Source organism: Monopterus albus, unplaced genomic scaffold, assembly GCF_001952655.1.
Source record: "Monopterus albus unplaced genomic scaffold, M_albus_1.0 scaffold75.1, whole genome shotgun sequence".
Taxonomy (NCBI): domain Eukaryota; kingdom Metazoa; phylum Chordata; class Actinopteri; order Synbranchiformes; family Synbranchidae; genus Monopterus; species Monopterus albus.
The window spans coordinates 464714-479496 of record NW_018127955.1 but is presented as its reverse complement, the minus strand read 5'-3'; the positions used below and the strand labels follow the sequence as shown (position 1 = coordinate 479496).

Below are 14783 nucleotides of genomic sequence, written 5' to 3'. Positions count from 1 at the left end.
ACACTCATCTGCCATTGCAGATATCAATACACCTGCGTGTTTCTTCATACTTCGTATTTCTCCCATGCAGCCGAGGGTCCAGGGGCCCCTCCTCCCACTCCTTGTCTCAGCATGCTGGTCCTCGGCGTGCTGGACTTGGGTCCTGGTCCCTGGTTCTGAGGACGGATCACTAAACCATTTTATTTACTATATAGGACCTGAGTTTGCCTCCATCATGGCCTTCAAAAATAAAGCATATAAAGCATCCCCACAGGGATGTGTCCTCAGTCCCATCCTCTACACCCTGTTCACCCACGACTGTGTCGCCTCCCACAAAGACAACATCATGCTAAAGTTCGTGGATGACACCGCAGTGATAGGTCACATCACTGGCTACAGGAGGGAGGTGGCTGGTCTGGTGTCATGGTGCAAGGACAATAATCTTAGCTTCAACATGGACAAAACAACGGAGATGATAGTGGACATGAGACAGGAGAGGAGATCTCATCAGCCACTGTTTGTCTGGGGGCTCGAAGTGGAGAGGATGAGCAGCTTCAAATACCTGGGTGTCCACATCAGTGAGGACCTCACTTGGACACTTAACACCACACAGCTTGTCAAGAAGGCCCAATGGCAGCTGCACTTTCTGAGGTGGTTGAGGAGGTTTGGCATGTCGACTAGGATCCTTTGCAACTTCTACAGCTGCATCATCGAGAGCATCTTGACCAGTTGCATCACTATCTGGTAAGGCAGCACTACTGCTATGGACAGCAAGTGCCTGCAGAGAGTGGTAAAGACTGCGGAGAAGATCACCAGGACTCCACTGCCTTTTCTGCAGAGCATTTACCACCGCAGGGTGCATAGGAACGCTGCCTCCATCCTCAAAGACCCCACCCACCCCCAGCATGGACTGTTCATACCCCTACCCTCCAGTCGGAGGCTCAGAAGTGTGAAATGCAGGACTTCTAGACTGAAAAACTCTTTCTATCTTTCTGCCATCAGACTCCTAAACAGCTGACTCAGGATCTACCCCATCTGTACTGTTTACATACTCATTTTGCACATGCACAATTGTACACTCACTGCCTTAGATTTGTGTTACTGCCTATTCAGATTTGTGTTATTGCTCATCTACTTTATATTTCACTTGTATTATGTGACATTCATGTGGACGTCAAAGTAAGAATTTCATTGTACAGGGAAACATGTTTCCTAACTGTGCATATGACAAATAAACACTTTGACCTTTGACCTATAATATACTCAATCTGCGGTACAGAGATTTCTTAGATGTCAGCTACATAATGGCTACAGATGTCACGGTCCTGCCCCGCTGGCTTCCGGTTCTCCCTGCTTTTATTCTGAAAATACTTCCTGTCACCAGCTCATCCACAACCCCGGTAACTTCAGCTCATCATGTACATTGGTTTCACCTGCCACTAATCACCCACACCTGTTCACCACAGCATATAGCAGCTCCTCACAGTGTGAGGAGCTGCTAGATTGTTCTATGCATTGTCTAGATGCTCCAGTGTTTCCCTCGGACTGCTTTCCTGGTACTGGACCCTTGCCTGCTCTAACGACCTGTGATCCAGCCTGCTCCCTCTTGTCTGACTGCCAACCTGAGATTGACACCCTGCCTGTTCAACCAACCTGTGATTCTGCCTTGCCTTGCTGGAGACTTCGACCCTGGACCGTATTAAGTACCACTGTTCTGCCTGATCCCCCAAGACTGTGTGTTTCTGCTGAAATCACAAAAGGACATTAAAAGTCTGTTCTACAGCCTCAGCTGACTGGCTCTTTAATTGGGTTCACTCCTCTACCAGCATTACATTTTATTAAAGGAAATATCACTTTCAAATTCAGTTCAGTGCAGGTAAAACATGAACTGGAATTCATTCAACTGATGTTGAGTTGATAGGACCTTGTGTAAAAAAATACTTTATAATGCTTGTAAATTTTATTTTTTTGTTTAAAACAAAAAATAGTTTAAAGTCAAACATTGAAGTACACATGCATGTCCACTAGAGGTCAGTGTTTACCTTAAGAACAGTTGAGGCAGTACGCAAATGGACAGGGTATATTTTCATTGACAATTTATTCATAGATTTCCACTTTGAGAAATTCTTCTTGCCATATTCACATTTTCACCTGTGACAAAAGCTCTTCTTGTGCAACATTATTTGATACAATAATTGATAGAGGTATCACATCAATTACTTTGATGTAGGCCATGTTAACTCAATTTAAACTTAATTTTTTTAGGTTTACATTTTATAACCTGAGAAAATTGCAACAGTAATATCACAGAAAGAACTGGCAATCTACCATCTTCAGCTGACAAATGGAGCAGGTGGTTACATATTAAATATACATGGACTGACCTGGCTAAATGCTTCATTGCTCTAGCTAATTTAAAGCACCTGATTACACTTCTGAACTGATTAAATTAGGAAACTGACTACACTGTCAGCATTGTTGTAGATCTGCACGGTGCTCCGATACCCAGGTCCTGTGATTGTAAGAAGGAAAAACCTTTATGTTCCACTTACTTTTGGTCCTACAAGGCTGTGTGTTTGTGAATTACTCTTTAATATGATTACAGGTTGTGTGCATTGAGACACTGAATAAATTCAAGAATGCAGTGTTAATGAGGTATTCAATATTTGCACTTTTATAGCTTTTCATAACTGTTATAGCTTATTGTATGCTATACTGTGCTACTACTTTATACCAGATCAGTAAATGTATGTTCACAAAGGTCACACCCTTCAAACACTAACCTGCAGAGAAAGCTACAGGTTTGAGTATTTATGCAGTTCAAGTTCTGTTGCCATGACCACTCCAAACATATCCTCAGGGTTGAATGGTTGGACTGAAATGTGGGCACAAAGCAGAAATTGCTTTGGCACATTTCAGCTTGTCTATTTTTTCTTGACTTTGTCAGATGCTCTATACAAAGCTGACCTTTAAGGAAGGCTAATTTTTCTGCATGATGCATATGTGCCACATGATCATCAGGTGTTTATGATACGCCGCCCACCCAGGCAGGTATTATCCCTGGACATAGATTGCGGTACCAAAATACCAGTGACACAGATTCCACGTTGCTGTCAAGGACACCACTGACAAAAGCAGAAGCAACTTTCACATCTCTGTACTGTATGTTGTTCTCAGCCACTTGTGGCTTTACACTGGACGCTGATCCTTTTCCACAGGAAGTTTTTGTTCATGTGGAAAAAAGCTCATCCAGAAGCGAAGGTGTCATCACAGATAAATGTGTCAAACCATGATGCTAAATTTAAAAATAAGAGCCTGAAGGCAGAATATGTAGCTGGCTGTGGAGTCAGGATCTCCACAGCCTCCCCTTCCCCTTCCTCTCAAACAGTCAGGGAGTGAACACCTGTTTGAAGCTCTCCCCCTGGGTTCCAGGGTTCTGTGGGATCCGAGTGTGCTGACACTGTTAGCACGCCTGATACCAGAGCCTGATCAAAGCTGGCTCATTCTGCCTGACCGATTTCCACAGGATTAAGGATTAAGGAAACAGGAAGCTGGGCATAGAGACAAATCTGAGAGACAAAAAGGGATAGTGAGGGTTATAAAGAGTGAAAGGGATGGACAAATGTTAAAGGTGACAGGAGAGTCATAAGGCACCAGCACAGAACATCTTGACAAACAAGTCAGTGAAGTGATTTACCAAACAAATCGGTCAAATCCATGTACTATTAAAAAAGTGCACTGAAAGTCTCCCTGGTTAGATCTTTATACCTGTGAAGTCTCATATGGGAGACAAACACTACTGTGCTTTAGTAGTGAAATGCTGGAACCAGTTCTACCATTAACAGCCAGTCAGTGTGGGGTTGTTCTTTACTTGGTGAACAGTCTCGCTGCAGCTATTTAGTAGGAAAGGAAATGGAACTGGAATTATAGTCTAAATGTAACATGATGAAGGCACTGATAATGGTTTCAAGATGACTGAATAATTTAAAAAAATGTTATTTTGCAAAATAGTTTTTGCCTGAAGGAAGCAAAGCATCAAACATCAAAATCAAAAGTCACGTGCAAATTACAGACTTGACATTGCTGGATAAGTTACCAGCAGTGGCTTAACTGTGAAGCTAGTTGCCACCAACAGTAAATCATGGTCAAAAGAGATGGTCTTATACTTATTTGAAGCACACTCAAAGTGCTTTACACTATTTCCCTTTCAGCTGTTCGCACACACAAATGCTCACACATTCACACATTGGGAGCAAAGAGAAATAGAAGTCTGTAACTGCTGAGTGAAAGATTCTGGGTTACAAACCTTGAGTGCTATGCAGTGGATAGTAGCACATGAAACTAAGCTAACAGGAGACCAAAATAAAAGTCAGTGAGCTCTTAAATGGACAGCCACGATGTTTTGAAAAGGTTTCAAGTGGCCAACTGGCTGTTAAATGGCAATATGACATATCAGCATCACCTGTGTTCATCAGGAACTTGACTGTTGTCTATTTCTATCAGCCTTCTACTTCTTTGCCCTCAGGACAGAGACCACAACCTTTTGTATTAAAAAAATATATTCATAAAAATGCATAACATTGTTTCTCACACATTTGGAGGTTTATCTTCCCCATGCGGTTTGACATTTGAAGGTGAAATGTCAACATCAGCTACTGAGCCTAAGTGAAAACAACTGGTAAGAACCTAGTTTAGAGCCAGGGTTATTGAACATAATATTATGAACTGTTATTTTCTTTGTTGTTATCCTCTGTGTAACAAAAAAGCCTTGAAAATGGCATCCTGGCTATTTTAAGATATGTTTAAATTTGACTGATAGACACTGAAACATCCCAGAGTGGGATTTCAGGGGATTTGGTGGCAGCTGGCAGTTTTATGCACCTGACTATTAGTATGTAATTGAGCTATTCTTTTTTGAAAACTTCAGATAGTTCACTCTGCACTACCACAGACATCCAGAAAGGATGCATTTTTGTAGTAATGGCTGCTAAAGAGTAAGGGACTGAGACTTAAAACTGACTTTAAGGTAATTAATGATATATTGTATATAGGTTGAATGAGGTAATAGGGATAAAAAGACACAGCGAGAGAGAAAGTGACAAGGAGAATGGGTGAGGACATTACACCAACTGCCTGTCGACTGCATGAGAAGGCCCAGATGAAAGGTTAGGGAGAGACAAAGTTGCTCACCCCACCAGATGTGCACTTGTGCTGGCCTGTAGTCAATTAGTTACCTCACAGTTCATGACACCAGAGTTGGTGTCCAGGCAATTACATTACACTTTACACCCTGAACCTCCCGGAACCTGATCTGGGGATTTGCTCTCTGAGTGTTAGGAGGAAGGAAGCCATCTCTTTATACTCTTGGTACATTCATAATAACAAAGTGATAATCTTGCTCCAGCACTGCTTTCATTATGTTTATGCGTGTTCATGCATGTGTTGTCTGTCGCTGCAGTCAAGCAAAACGCATGTGTTGTTGTCGTACTTATTGATTAACCTGAAGTGGAAGAAACCCATGAAAAGAACCACCCATTCACACTCTATGGCCTGCCGCCTCATTTGACCAAGCCTCTATCAATTCTTGGTTATAGCCAATAGCGAAAAAGGAAGTGGTCCCAGTGTCACAGAAACAGTTGGCACGGAAACAGCACATTACACCATCAACCAATCCCCCTCCCATTCCTTTGTCGTCATTCCTCCCCTCCCTTCCCTTCCTCTCCTCTTCTCTCCTTTCCCCTCCTCCTCACTCTCTCCCTATCTTGTATGTTTTTTCAGTCATCAATGAAATCACAACCAATCCTGCTGCTGGCCTGTCAGCAAGCATTTAATACTTCAAGAAACAGATCTACACACTACATCACCTCCATTCTAAAAAGCAGGGCTCAGATTCCTTAATGGCCAGTGTATATTTTAGCATGAAATAAAGATACACCAGATGTTGTATCTACCCCATCAAAGACTGTTTTGTCTCTGTCACTCTCTCTGTTACTCTCATGATTTAATCCTGACCATTTCCCCCTTCTCTGTCTATCCCTGCTGACTCCTCCCTCCATTTCTGTCCAGCACTCCCTCCCTCTGTCTCTGAAACACTCAAACATACGCACACATATATACACGCCCTCCACCCCCATCGCTGCAGTGTCTCAGCTGCCTTAGAGCAAACAGGAGAGGATATTGAACCCATAAGACAGGAAAAAGAGGGGCGCTAAAAGAGAGAGATGTGTGTGTGTATGTGTGTGTGTGTGTGAATATGAGGAAGATATGAAGATGAAGCATCAGGACTAAAGGCGGATTGCACAGAGCTTTTCTCTCCCTGCAAGGGCTTGTCTGCAGTAGCTTCTGTAAATGGATGCTGGCTTGTGAATACGGTAAGCCTCACTGCTCTTACAGTTGATTAATCAAGGCAAAGCTTGGACACATGGAAGCAACAAGATGCTATCTCACTATAGTTGTTCTGTGGAACACGGGTGTGTTTTCCTGAAAAAAAAAAAGGATAGGAGATATTTAGAGATGTCACCAACGCAGGCAGCCTGTCCAGTCCCCTCCTCCACCCTGCTAGCTCTGTGTCAATGGATGTTGCTATCTTGCAATTTGACTCATCCTCTCCCCAGAGCATCCTCGATTCTTTTAGAACGCAATACTTGGGTTCATGTAATTACTGTATGTAGGACAAGTGAAGACTACATCAAAGATGTGTGTATGAGTGTGTTTGCACATATGTGCTCTGTGTTCTGTCCAGGCCATAAGTTATGAAACTGAAAAAGGGCAAAATAATAGTGTCAAAGCACCATCACACACAATCAGGTGTTCGGTACCAACAACTGGCTTTACCAGACACTGACTATGAATGTGCAGTGGGAGGTTTACAATTCCCATGGAGCCTTGCTCTGCAGGCACTGGGATACTGTGGCTTGACAGTGGCACAGAAATGTTGTAGGATTTTTTTTTTTGGTTCATTTGTGTCTAGCTGTGTCTGTTTATGAATGTAAATGTTAGAGGGGGGAAGAGGGAATGTGTTCATTACTCAGTAGGCTAAACAGGATGATTTGTGATATTTTCTATTTCAACAATCCTTCACATTTTTAACTGATCATTACGGTATTTTTAAAATCTGGAGTTGGGATTGATTGTGAAGCATCAGGAGAGCATGTGTATTTGTGTGTAATGCATGTGTGTTTGTGTTAAAAGCTTGACAGAGAGAGAGAGAGAGATCCAGTGTAGGGAGGGGTTAAGTGGCTGGGGGGCTTTAACAGTAGGGAGGCAGATGGGGAAGAGGGGCGGAGGTTGATGCAGCAGAGAGATGGAGAAAGAAAGAAGGAAAGATAAGACTTAAAGCAGACTGCATGAAAGAGAGGAGGAGAAACTGTGATCATTCCATGGTGGTAGAAAGAATCACTTTTCTGAGCATATTACAGAGAAGGAGCGCTGGTTGTGTCTGTGGCTCACACCGAGGCCCGTAGACATCTGTGAATCAAGGCAAAGATGGTGGATAAACTCCACCATGTCTTTGTCTCTTCTGTACCACTGATACAAAAATGAATCAGAAAGTGATTAAATTGATGCTTTTGTGATGCTGCTTGAACAGAGTTTGTAAGAAAAAGCAAAAACTGGAAGTGAATATTGATCACAGTCGTATTGTAATACCGACAGAATGGGATTAGCCTTTATAGGAAGCTACAAGTTGAATTATGTGTTATCGATCAAAAAATTGCTGCTATGTCAGTTATTGGGAAACAAAAAAATAAGCTATAATATCACAAGCAGAATCAGAAAGAGAAGCACATCAATAAATGTTTCACATGCAAACATCACGCAGGGCTGTATATATTTTGCATCCATAGTTCAGAATGTTTTCAAAGACTTTAATCAGTCCTGATCTTCTCCTCTCACTGTTAACTGCTACAGTCTCAGTTGGTAACCCTTAGGAATCAAAGCAAGGCCACATCCTCTGTGACAAAAGCTCTAATCAGTCCTTCAACCTGCATTAACATGCAATTTATTGTGTCATTTCAGTTTCTTGTTTGTTTCTCAACATGTCAAAGGTCACCGATGACCTTGGCTTTAAAATGATGGATGATGAGGTTCAGTGTGAAATATAAAGGTTAATCACATGCTCAAGTCTTCCCAAAGTTTCACACACAACACATGCACACATACTGAATAACGTCACCATACCCTTATACAGACTGTTTGATCATAATGTTGGAAGAAAAAGAATTGCTTTGATTTTGATCTAATGATTTAGTTAAATACAGAATCTTCATAAATCAACACAATAAATGAAGCATCTTCCAACAGCAGCAGCAGCTAATGTTTTGGTCTTTTTGTTGAGGTTGTAGTATACTGTACAGTTGCTCCCATTCAAGTGACCTTTATGCATATAAAAATGAGTGTGGCAAAACCTATGCTGAGTTGACCTTATTCCACCTCTTTTGTCACTTGCAAGATCCCCTCAACTGGGAGATGTAATGTCAGGAGACAGACTTGGGTTTAAAGTGACAGTGACTGTTGAGGGAGCAGCGCTTGAATCCAAGGGTCAGTGTCACTTTTAGCCATCATCAGTCTTGTAGTTGAGCACACCACCAACACAGACAATTAAACTCAGCTCTATTACAGTTAAGTAGCAAGGGGATCAAATGTAGTTCCCTCGGCAGCCTACTTAAAAATGATTAATCTAAGATGTCATTTATTTCCTGGAGTAGAAGCAACAGGAATATCACATTACTCTTACACATTTGCTTTAGTAGATATGAGCATTACATGAAAATTGACCTTTAACACCATGCACAGGCAATGAGATAGCCCATAAATCCAATAAAAACCATAGAAGAAATACAGCATGTGTTCCTAAAGCTTGTCTCTCAGTTGTTTTGCTACTGTGTAGGTACAGACAGGGCATTGCTCAGATTTAGCTAGCTCAGCGTTCGTGTTTGTTTTGGGTCTCACCAGGTACTGGGACAAAGTGTCGTTTCTACACAAATGCCTGTTGTTGGCAGTCATTTCTTTTAGACAGACGATATGTATAAGGGAAAAATAAACGACTTAATAGTTAGGCATCAGTGAGGAAAGTTGGCAAATTAATCGACCAAGACCTTAGGGTGGGGCTCTGTGAGTGAACAAAGATTAAATTATCTTTTGGTGTTACATAAAACAACATCAGCTCAATTCATCCACCTCTTTCTCTTTGCCCTCCTTTGTAATCTTTGCTAGTAGTCAGCTGCAGGGGGGGCTTTCTATTTTCCTGAAGCTAGTAAGTGAGAGGGCCTTACTTCCAGCACTCAGATCAGAGAGGGCAGAGCAGAGGGGACTAACAGAGCAACTGTGTGTTCCACTGCACACACATAACAGCCAGCAGTCATATGACAACAAGGAGGTGGTGGAAAGGGACGGGGCGTGAGGGACATTGAAAACATTCAAATGCATGTACAGATAAAACAAATGCAAATTAGATTAAAACATTAAATTATAAGAAACAATTACATGATGGCACAAAGTAGCAACATGCAAGTGTAGATACCTAGTACTTTTAGGATAGCTGTGGCAGACTGTGGATACTCAGTGTCCTCATTATACTTTGTACCCCTTTACTTCAGCCTTCCTAAGACTAACCTCTGAGTATGTTACACCAGAGGCGGACGTACTTGAACAAAGAAGTCAAGTGGTGATTAAGTAGTGGGAGGAAAATAAAAGCAGATAATATTCCTACAAGCAATTATGTATCACATTCAGTGATACTGATACAGCTTCTCTGGAACACACCCAAAAATAAAGCATGTAGAACAGTTTGTTTTGATGAGGGCGTCCAGGGCTGCTTTTCCACAAAAATACCTGCAAGTGAAGTGAAAGAGGCGGTGACGGTCAGTGATCTCTAGAGTCCACTTTCTGCTTTTCCCATAAACATTTCTACAATCACTAATAGAAATTGATAGTGTTTGTGTCAGTGTGGTCTTGCACAGTAGTTGGTTCTGTTTTATAGTGTTCGCCATAAGGTACAACTGCCATTCTTTCTGTGAACAGCTGACATTTTCTCATATCTCTTTGTTCTCATATCGCTCCTCTCCCTACAAAATCATGCTGGAAAACAGTTTCATTATTTGCTGTAAATCCTGCTAAATCTCTGCAGGTGCAACCACCCCAGTGCAACATATCAGATGCTCTTTACTAGTGAATTTTGCTGGTTGCTGTCCCTACAGCATTTATTTTATAGTGTTGATCGAGTTGGCTCTTGGCAGTTATACTGTTCTGTCTGCTGCAGTATGAACAGTATGAAATATTTTCCTTTTTCCTGTTCCAGATATCACATCACCAGCCACAGATAATGTCTATGGGTTGTAGAAGCCCGAAAGCGTCTGTTACCCACAATTTCCTTCTGTTCCAGAAAGCATTTATCTTATCTGTCATGTTGGTGTTACTGTTTGAATGTAGATTAGAATGTTTCCAGCACTAACCTCAATTGAGCTGATCTACATAGCATACACTGTAGTGAGGGAAATTTCATTTATAGAAGCAGAAAAATGCATGAATGCCTCAACAGCAAATTTCCAGTATAACAAAGGCTTACAGGTGTATTCTTATTTGTGTGCACATCTGTGCACATGCATGCACATGAGACTCTAGTGTCCACCTTGTGCCATCTTATCCCTTCACATCAGACAGCCCACCCATAACTCAGCCTGTGCACAAACATGCCATTGTCGTCGCTGGTTGGCCTTGTGACTCAGTGTGACCCGCTGGAGTGAAGAAGGGGGGAGCCACTGAGATCAGCAACATTAAACAGAGCATTATCATGAAAACACATCTAGTGTACAGGGGCCTCACCCCCACCCTGTCTCCACCCTGCAAACAGCCCACTGTTTCAGAGGGAGGAGAAAGGAGAACATTGCCCACCCTTGTTTTCAGTAATGAATGAGTAGGACCCTCGCATGTGTACAGTAGACAGGGATTTTTCTCTGAAGCCCACTTTCAGAACAGCATGTCAGGAAACACTGAACAAACAACCAGGAGAGCTAAATTAACAATGTACACTAACTAGGTTTGATTATTGTATTACATATAGAAATTCCTGCTAAGGGGAATGACAGATAACTTATTTTACTGCTATAATACTGGATTTAGTTTCAACTCCCAGATGGATTGGTGTAGTCATAATGAATAGGTAGATTCCGACTGACTGCTGGAAAATGCAAATATGAAATTTGAGCATGAATTAAGAACATCATCATCATCATCATCATCATCCTTTATTAGCAGACTCAAGGTCCATTCAAAAAAAAGAAATAAAAGAAAAAAGGAAAGGATATAAAAGAAGAAAAAAAAAATAAAAATCATAAAAGACATTTATACCAATGTTTCCACAGAGAGGATTGGTAACGTACTACACTAAAACCAGCATCATTATAAGACTGTTCTCAGAGTTATTCACACGACAGATAAATCTGTACATCAGATTTCTCATTAATGCCTGAAAGGTACTAACATGGACCTGTGAACACAACAGACTGGCGCTGGTGGACCTAGGCTTCTTAAGCAGAATCCTCAAGGCATCATTATAAGCAACTTTAAGTTTCTGTAAAGTAGCTACCTTATATTTACACCACAATGGGGCAGGCTGTGGCCTTTACGGAGCCCATTTTCCATCTGGTGCAGTAGGTTGGTATAGGACAGCTTGTCACGTTGTCTGGTCTCACCTATTTGACCACTGATGCAGAACTCCCGGCGGATAATCACCTCAGGAACTTTGAGATTCTGCAGCAAGATGGGTGTGGCGCCCGCCATTGTAAGCTTCTGCTCGAGTGTTCTTATTTTCCGCTGCAGCTCCTCGTGTTCTTCTCTCAGGCTCGAGAGGCAAGAAAAATTGTGCCCCTCCCCAGCGTCGTCTTTAAACTTTGTCTGTCCCATAGCTGATAACAGTTCTTTTACATACTGGATAGCATCGTCTGGTTTGTAATCTTTCTTGACTTCGTCCAATTTCTTCTCAATAACTTTCATTAGGAGAGAAACTCAGAGCATCATGGGGCCCCCCAGCAGCCTAGGCCTATAGCAGCATAACTAAGGGAAGGCTCCGGGTCACCTGATCCAGCCCTAACTATAAGCTTTATCAAAAAGGAACGTCTTAAGTCTAATCTTAAAGGTAGAGAGGGTGTCCGCCTCCTGAACTGAGACTGGGAGTTGGTTCCATAGGAGAGGAGTTTGATAGCTAAAGGCTCTGCCTCCCATTCTGCTTCTGTGGACTCTAGGAACCACAAGTAAACTTGCACTCTGAGAGCGAAGTGCTCTGTTAGGATGATAAGGCTCTACGAGGTCTTTAAGATATGATGGAGCCTTGTCATTAAGGGCTTTGTATGTTAGGAGAAGGATTTTGAATTCTATTCTGAATTTTACAGGGAGCCAGTGGAGAGAAGCTAATATGGGAGAGATATGATCTCTCTTGCTAGTTCCTGTCAGTACTCTGGCTGCAGCATTTTGGATTAACTGGAGGCTTTTTAGGGAATTATTGGGACATCCTGATAGTAAAGAGTTACAGTAGTCCAGCCTGGAAGTAACAAATGCATGGACCAGAACACATGTGAAATTTCCTAACCAACATATTAGCTTGAGCATACAAAATGCGACACTGCCGATATATATCCTCATCATCAGAAAGCTGATCTGTAATGAAATGTCCTAAATATTTACACTTAAGGTCAGGTACATTTTTGTAGCACTGCAGATAGTTCTCCACAGTTTCAACAATACAGCTACTTTTATATTACACAGAGTATTTCATATGAAAAGTAGTGATTATGTTTTAAGTATTTTTTATTAAAGTACAGAGAGTTGATTGTGAGAGATTCTGAGTTCACCTAACAACTCTGTTCCAAGCACAAATAAACCTTCTGGGGGTCTGAGACCATAATGGTCAGTAGAAGTTCAAAGCCTGACAGAAAGAATCCATAAGATATAATGTCACCTGACACAGGATGTTAAAGCGAGGGTGCTATCTGCCATTAGAAGCTCTCAGACACCATCCCCCAAGAGTTTTCTTGCAGAGAACTCACACAGTGCCACGAGGTGCAGAAGTTCACATTGCCAGCGACCTATATCTCATATGATTCTCACGTAGGACAGGGCGACCACAGAGCTCTGACTCATCACACAGAAGTGGCCCTTCAAGATTGAAATACCTGATTAATATCAGTTGTGACTAACAACAGGACACACAGTATACTTTTCAGCATCATCACATGAGCCATTGTTATCTACAGGATCTGCGTGAGCAACTGGCAATGGGCTGACACTGATGTATCATTCTGCTACTGGAAACGTAATATATGACTTTTTTTTTAAATCCCAGATTGCACAATGTTATATCTGCAGCATATCTAGTCTATGATTGCTCAACATAGTGCCCTGCAGATCACCCACCTATAATTTATAGCTTCCTTCTCTGTTTTGTCAAGTCATAAATCCCTTTATAAATATCATCCCTTTTGTGGCGCTGGATCTCTGCCTAGCATGTACGGCTTCATTTTACATACAACTCAGTTCTGATTACAGTAAAGAGTCATATGTCAATTCAAATCTGTCTTTGGCCTTTGGAGGTGAAACAAAACGTCCACCCTGTTTGCTACTATTACAAATCAGTTCAAAATGGCATTACTTATTTCTTCTTAGTCATACAGTAAATGTGATGCGCTAGAAAGATTATCAGGCATGTTGGAAGGAGTTAAAGCACAACAGCCCTTTTCAAAATGTGTTTATGTTCCTTGCTTTGGGTGCCAAAAGGATTTTGATAGATTAAGATGATAATCACTGAAGTAGCTAGTTTCATTTTATCAGAATCTCCTATCAATAGCTGTTACAGTCGATGTAAGAATTCCTGGAAGCATTGTCAGGCTGCTAGCGGCACCAGGCTGTTTCCAGCAGAACCGATTTAACCTCTACTCTGAGACAATAGACCTAAACAGAATACAGTAGAAATGAATAAGAGCACATACAAATGAGATTAAATAGCATAATACTGTAGCAAGAAAAATTAAGACTGGATTATATAACTGCTCTGGGCTAATGTGTCAATGATGCTGTCAGTAAACTATCTACTTTTTTCACAAGGCCTAGTTCAGTGTTTTTTTTTCTTTGTTTTGTTTTTGTTTTACATTTCAGATTCATAGTTTCCACATTAAGCTTGGATTTTATAAACTGTATGCATGTTCTACCTTGCACCGGCATTTTCCATCTCAATCAAAGCATCTAAAATTGAACTTGAGCTTTAAACACTTGAATTGAGTCACGTGGAGCCCATCATCCACAAAGATTATTTGTAATAATTTCATTTTTGTTCCTACTGTGTTGTTAGGTTATTTATTTGGAAACAACAATGTTTCAGTTCAAACAAGCTGTAAGAGTGATTTCAGGTGAATCTTATATTGGTTCCATTTGTTGATTCAGTGATCAGTTGCAAAGCCAAGTATTTCTGTGAGTTTTTTCAAAATGTGCAAACTGAAAATGAGAAATCATTGATATACAGTATTTAATGTTATAGTGCTTTATTTAAAAGGCTGAACATGTCAGATCCTGATTAAATATTTACAACCTCCAGTGATTACAGCCGCAAGACTATAATTGCTTTGCCAGTGACCAACCAAGCAGTGCTAATACTGTATAAATCAATATTCGAGAACACTTTCTTTGAGTATCATTCAGCAATGAAATGTAACTCTGCTTTTTCAGAAGAAGTGCTGATCTTCTGTTTATTGTTTCTGCAGATGATTGTGTGATACTGTGTTTCGACTGTAAACTGTGTCACAGCCACTGTTTAAATT

The 14783-nt window shown here is 41.2% G+C and overlaps 1 protein-coding gene across 1 annotated transcript in view; it reads left to right on the top strand.

Annotated features, from left to right (window-relative positions):
* Positions 1-6103: 6103 nt before the first annotated feature.
* gnaz (guanine nucleotide binding protein (G protein), alpha z polypeptide) overlaps positions 6104-14783 on the top strand; it is a 24887-nt gene continuing 16207 nt past the window's right edge. Inside the window, exon 1 of the mRNA XM_020606045.1 lies at positions 6104-6350. The gene's annotated coding sequence lies outside the window, so the exon portion shown is untranslated. The remainder of the gene's footprint in view (positions 6351-14783) is intronic.